Here is a 6,824-nt window from a genome sequence, read left to right on the forward strand (position 1 = left end):
GACGTTGAAGGAGCCTCACACATCATGTATTCCAGTACATACAATATTGAGGAACATAAATATATCACCTTCAGTAGAAAATTAAGTTCTATTTGCTCATTGGGTTATATTTTAACAAAACCTTTTAAGGCTCAACAGATTTGCTGGAATAACCAGGTCACTGACGAATGAAGAAGAGCATGCATCTAAACCACTCTTAGGTGTATCTTCCCCGTACTGCCAGCTATAGAAACAAGGTGCTGCAGGTTTTTAAGTCTTCCTACTCCACAGAACATGGTATAATGCAGAGTACTCCCAATAATTATGTTTTAGTAAAACAAGATTCCCAAAAGTGCTGAATCCAGATTTGTAAACTTTTCCCATCTACGTTAGTTGGGGAATGTCCACTCAGTATGAACCATTTTCTGTAAAAATTATTGAAGGGCTTCTTTAGTTGAGGGTTGTAAGTCAACAGCAACGTAAAATTTTTAAATGTTTTAACATTGTTTTCGATTCAGGAGCACATGTGCAGGTTTGTTATACAGGCAAATTGCAATATCATGGTGGTTTGGAGCACAGATTTTTTCATCACCCAGGTAATTAGCATGGTACCCAATGGGCAGTTTTTCTATCCTCATCCTCCTCCCTTCCTTCATCCTCAGGCAGGCCCTGGTGTCTGTTGTACCCTTCTTTGTGCCCATGGGTATTCAGTGTTTAGCTCCCACTTATAAGTGAGAACATTTAGTATTTGGATTTCTGTTACTGCATTCGTTTGCTTAGGATAATGCCCCCCAACTCCAGCCATGTTGCTGCAAAGGACGTGATCTCATTCTTTAATGTGGCTGCATAGTTTTCATGTGTATAAGTACCACATTTTCTTTATCCAGTCTGGCATTTAGGTTGATAACAGCAAAGCATATTTTCATTAAAGAAAACAAATTGTGTGTGTGTGTGTGTGTGTGTGTGTGTGTGTGGGTGGGTGGGTGTGTGTGTGTATAAACTTTTTTTTTTGAGACGAAGTCTCACTCTGTCACTGGGCTGGAGTGGAGTGCAGTGGTGCAATCTTGGCTCACTGCAACCACCGCCTCCCAGGTTCAAGTGATTCTTCTGCCTCAGCCTCCTGAGTAGCTGGGACTATGGGTGCAAGCCACTACACCTGGCTAATTTGTTGTATTTTTTAGTAGAAACGGGGCAGAGTTTCACCGTGTTAGCCAGGATGGTCTCGATCTTCAGATCCGCCCCCCTCGGCCTCCCAAAGTGCGGTATCACAGATGTGAGCCACTGTGCCTGGCCTAAATTCTTTATAAGCGATATATTAACTTCTATGCCTTCACACTAATGAACTCTTGAAGTGTTTCTGAATAACTTGTATTTATTCTCTTGGTTTATATTGCTCTTCTGTTTCTGTGGGGACAAGTGTATAACAAGTGATATCCTGGCTTTCTCTCTCTCTCTTTCTCTCTCTCCCTCTCTCTCTCTCTTTCTCTCTCTCTCTCTCTCTCTCTCTCACACACACACACACACACACACACACACACACACACACACGTACCCGTTTTTCGCAAATTTTATTTTTGTTCATACAGTTTCTTATTGTTCATTATGAGTCCTGAAATTTTATCCATGTTTTGGCACGTAGCCCTTTCTTATTTCTAACTGATAGGAAAATTCTGGCTGTCTGATTGACTTACTGTTAATCAGAATGATTTGTCTCTGTATTTAGGAGAAAATGGAGTTTCTTGTTTTCTCTAAACTTGGAATTCAGTGCTATGGTCCGTAAACTGCACTGTTCATTCCCCAATCGGTCCTGAATCTTTTGTTGGAAAAACTAACTTCCTAATTAAGATCTTGTTTAAAAACTGATCTCCTTTTCTCCCATCTCTTTGGGGAAATATTGGCTTCTGTAACTAAATATGCCATTGAGCATCCTATTTGGCTGTAGCTTTAGACTATTAGATACAGGATTCGATCACTCTGTTCCTAATGTCAGGAAGGCTATGAACAGTTGTTCAGTTGTAGTCTCCCAAGCTTTCCAGACTTCAAAGACTTTAAAACATACGGGATGCTTCAAAATTAAATTTGATACCTATGAGTCTGCAAACATGATATTTATAACTTTCAGGTTGTGATCTCAGGTTGTTTTGAATATAAAGGTGAATAGATATATTCAAACCAAATATAGGCAAACAGTATGTGTTTAAAGAACCTCAATGAAAAGTTTTATGTAGAAAGAAGAAACAGAACACAGGGTCTAGACAGTACTGTGTTAACCTGATAACGTCTCAACTGACAGGCTGCTTCTGTTGTATACAGAAGTCAAAAGGCTTTGTTTAAACATGAGTCCACCAATATTTGGTCTTTCTGGCTCACTGCTGAATAGTAGGGTGAGTTTCCCCAAGCCATGGGGTTAGGCAGTAGCTCTGGTGCTCCATACCAAGGTTGCCCTCCGTGATGCTGGAAATTATGTTTGTCGGTGTGAAAACATAGAGCCGTACATACTAATGAGACTAAGAGCCACATACGCCATAGCCCATAGCCAAATGCTTGGAAACATTTAATGTTCTAGGCATGGTGCCAGGCGTCAGAGATACAAAGATGAATGACACCAGGCCTCACCCCCAGAGGACTTTAGAGGTTATTGGAGAAGAAAGATGTATGACAAGAAAATTGAAAGGAAGGCACTAAATGCTATTAACTGGACATAAACAAATCACCAAAACAGAGGATAAAGCTGTTATCTTTGCCTGATGATAATGAAATTGTGAAATTATTTTCTGAATCAGTGACCAGACAGAGGGAACCCAATCACTTTATGCATAATCAACTATTTACAAATATGGGTGTAAAAAAGATGTTAGGGGCTCTGAATAACGATTTTGAGAAGGCTCCACCAAAATTACACCTTCAGAGTGTGCAAAATATGTACTAGATGGATATTCCAGATAGGAGCCACTGATAGGGTTCCTACTACATGAATGAAATAAATGGTATCTAAAGAGTTGGCATAAACATATGAGCTGGCTGAGGTTATAGGTTTTATAAAGTATGTCTATATACAAATTTTTGTCTGTATTTCTCCATACCTTTTATCTTTCATCAATTTTAGTTTCTGGTTAATTGTAGATTAAAAGCCTGTATCTCCCTTTGTTTTCGGGTGGTCATTTTCCATGGAAAATATTAGCTGTTTCTAGCAGCAGTAACCATGGGGAACCAAGAGCTTGGATATTAAAGCATTAGTGAAATTAAAAGATAAGATTGGGGAGGGAATCATGGAGGAGTGAAAATTTTAAAAGGCTTAGTTATTTGCATTTCCTTCATGGTAAAAATGAAATTATTTTGTTAACATGTACTTAGATAATTTTACATTCTTATAGTGTATATTTAAATTTGGATTAAAAAAACCCACATCATAAGATTTTGCATCATCTGAAAGAATATTTTAATTGGTCCATCTGGCATTTGAAATAATACGGTACTTATTATAAAGCAGGTGTTAGACACTTCTGAATATTCTGTCCTTAATTAAAGCTTAAAGTATGTAAGATTACATTTTCTATTTTAAACTTTAAAAATCTAAAGTTAGTAGACATGAATAACAAAATGTATGGAATCATATGATCTTAAACATTCAATAACTAATAATTAGATACTATTTATTGAACTTTAATTCCTGACATATTTTTGTTTTGAACTTGAGAAATGTAACAGTGGGTATCAGTAGTTGGAAATTATTTGTGTTTGAACTTTGTTCACTCCAATTAAGAAAATTTGATGTAGTCTGGACTGTAAGGTTGAAGCCATTATTTAAAGAAAGCAGACAAATTAGAGAAAATAACATAGGCCTCTCTTATTGATAATTATGGAGTATAGACACCAACTCTTTCCTGTATATAATTGTGTATGAACATATAAGCATTTATTCTTAGACAATAGTATTTTCATGGGTTTTTTTAATTACTAAGTTAAGTCGGGCTTAATTTTAAGAGGAAAAAATCCACTTCCGTTTTGCAATTATTTTCTACACATAGTTGTATTCTTGGGATGGTGGTATAAACCTACCTTAAAGAAGATGGTTCGATTTTGAAAATGATCAAATTATATCTGTAATACACATACATGTCAAGGCCTATCCTTTTCATAAGAGTGGTCATGGAGACTCAATATTTCATCAAATAAATCATAAAGATCTCCTTTCAACTTGAATAGATACATCAGAACACCTCCCATGGAAAAGCAAAGAACTTAGTATGAAAGAATAGTTGTTCACTGTTGGGGCCCATATGTCTACAAAGCAAAGTAATAGGTTTAAAAAAAATTCTGGACTTAAACTCAATACTTGGTCAATTGGGCCTAATAGACATCTACAGAACACCCAATGATCACAGAATATACATCCTTCTCATTGGCACATAGAACATATTGATTCAGTAATAAAATACCTACCAACCAAAAAAATCCCTGGACCAGATAGATTCACAGCTGAATTCTATCAGATGTACAAATAAGAACTGGTACCAATCCTACTGAACCTGTTCCAAAAAATTAAGGAAGAGGGGCTCTTCCCTAACTCATTCTGTGAAGCTAGCATCAGCCTCAAACCAAAATCTGGCAGAGACACAGCAGAAAAAAGAAAACTTCATGCCAATATCTCAAAAATCCTCAACAAAATACTTGCAAATTGAATACAGCAGCATATCAAAAAGTTAATACACTATGATTAACTGGGCTTTATTTATGGGATGGAAGGCTCATTCAACACACAAATCAGTAAATGTGATTAACTCCTTAAACAGAATTAAAAGTAAAACCGTATGATCATCTCAATAGATGCAGAAAAATCTTCCAATAAAATCCAACATTTCTTCATAATTAAAACTTTCAACAAACAAGGCCTCTAAGGAATGTACCTCAAAATAATGAGCCATCTCTGACAAACCCATAGACAACATCATGCTAAACAGGCAAAAGCTGAAACTACTCCCTTTGAGAACCAGAATAAGGCAAGGACATCCACTCTCACCACTGTTATTCAACATAGTACTGGAAGTCCTAGCCAAGGCAATCAAACGAAAGAAATAAAAAGCATCCAAAGAGAAGAGAAGAAATCAAATTATCTCTGTTCACTGATTATATGACTCTATATCTAGAAAACCCTAAATTATGTACCAAAAGACTCCTAGAGCTGATAAACAATTTTAGTAAGGTTTTTCAGGTTACAAATTAATGTACAAAAATCAGTAGCGTTTCTATATACCAATAAACACCCAGGATGAGAGGCTAGTAAAAAACACAATCACATTTACGAAGCCACAAAGAAAAGGAAATAGGAATCTAGCCACCCAAGGAGGTAAAAGAGTTCTACAAGAACTGAAAAACACTGCTGAAAGAAATCAGAGTTGACTCAAATTAGTGGAAAAACTTATCATGCCTCATGCATTGGAAGAGTCAATATTATTAAAATAGCCATACTCTCCAAAGCAATTTACAAATGCAACACTACTCCTATCAAACTACCAATGTCACTCTTGACAGAATTAGAAAAATGGTATTCTAAATTTCATATGGGACTTAGAGCTCAAATAATTAAAGCAATTCTAAGCAAAAAGAACGAAACTGGAGGCATCACAATACCCAACTTCAAACTGTATTATAAGGCAATTGTAACTAAAACAGCATGGTAATGGTACAAAAACAGACCCATAGACTAATGGAACAGAATAAAAAACTCAGAAATAAATTTTCACACTTATAACATCTGTTCTTTGACAAGGCTTACAAAAACAAGGAATGGGGCAAGGATTCCCTATTCAATAAATGGTGCTGAGACAGCCAGCTAGCCATATGCAGAAGAATGAAACTGGGCCCTCACCTTTCACCATATATACATGTTAATTCAAGATGGATTAAAGATTTAAATGTAAGACCTCAAACTGTAAATGTCCTAGAAGAAAGCCTAAGAAATACCATTGTCAACAAATACTTGGACAAAAAAAAAAAAAAAAAAGCTAAGCCTCCAAATCAAAAATTGACAAGTAGGAGCTAATTAAACTAAAGAGCATCTACACAGCAAAAGAAATCATCAGAGTAAACAGAAAACCTACAGAATGGGAGAAAATATTTGCAAACTATGCATCTGACAAAAGTATATATAACATCCAGAATCTCTAAGAAACTTGAATAAATGAACAAACAGAAAACAACCCCATAAAAAAAATGGACAAAGGACATGAACAGACACTTCTCAAAAGAAGACATAAAAGTTGCAAAGAAGCTTGAAAACATCTTTATCATCACCAATCATTAGAGAAATGCAAATCAAAACCACAAGATAACATTTCACACCAGTCACAATGACTATTATTAAAACATAAAAAAAAAAAAAAGCAGATACTGGCAAGGCTGTAAAGAAAAGGAAACACCTATACACTCTTGGTAGGAAAGCACTTTGGAGATTTCTCAAAGAACTACCTTTGAGAGTTACCATTCAATCCGGCAATCCCATCAGGGTGTATACACCCAAAGGGAAATAGATCTTTGTACTAAAAAGACCCATACACTCATATGTTTATCACCACACTATTCCCCATAGCAAAGACATGGAATCAACCTAGGTGCCCATCAATGGTGGACTGGGTAAAGAAAATGTGTACATTTATATTGTAGAATACTCTGCAGACATAAAAAATAATGAAATCGGCCGGGCGCGGTGGCTCAAACCTGTAATCCCAGCACTTTGGGAGGCCGACGCGGGTGGATCACGAGGTCAAGAGATCGAGACCATCCCAGTCAACATGGTGAAACCCCATCTCTACTAAAAATACAAAACATTAGCTGTGCATGGTGGC

At 36.4% G+C, this 6,824-nt stretch overlaps 1 long non-coding RNA gene across 1 annotated transcript in view; it reads right to left on the bottom strand.

The window, feature by feature from the left end:
* Positions 1 to 1,799: 1,799 nt before the first annotated feature.
* LOC116550018 overlaps positions 1,800 to 6,824 on the bottom strand; it is a 5,261-nt gene continuing 236 nt past the window's right edge. The window contains exons 2-3 of the long non-coding RNA XR_004268205.1: positions 4,927 to 4,932; positions 1,800 to 1,811 (exon numbers count right to left, since the gene is read on the bottom strand). This is a non-coding gene — a long non-coding RNA (uncharacterized LOC116550018). The remainder of the gene's footprint in view (positions 1,812 to 4,926; positions 4,933 to 6,824) is intronic.

Source organism: Sapajus apella, unplaced genomic scaffold (genome assembly GCF_009761245.1).
Source record: "Sapajus apella isolate SASKATOON/1434 unplaced genomic scaffold, GSC_monkey_1.0 scaffold7, whole genome shotgun sequence".
In the NCBI taxonomy this organism is placed as follows: Eukaryota; Metazoa; Chordata; class Mammalia; order Primates; family Cebidae; genus Sapajus; species Sapajus apella.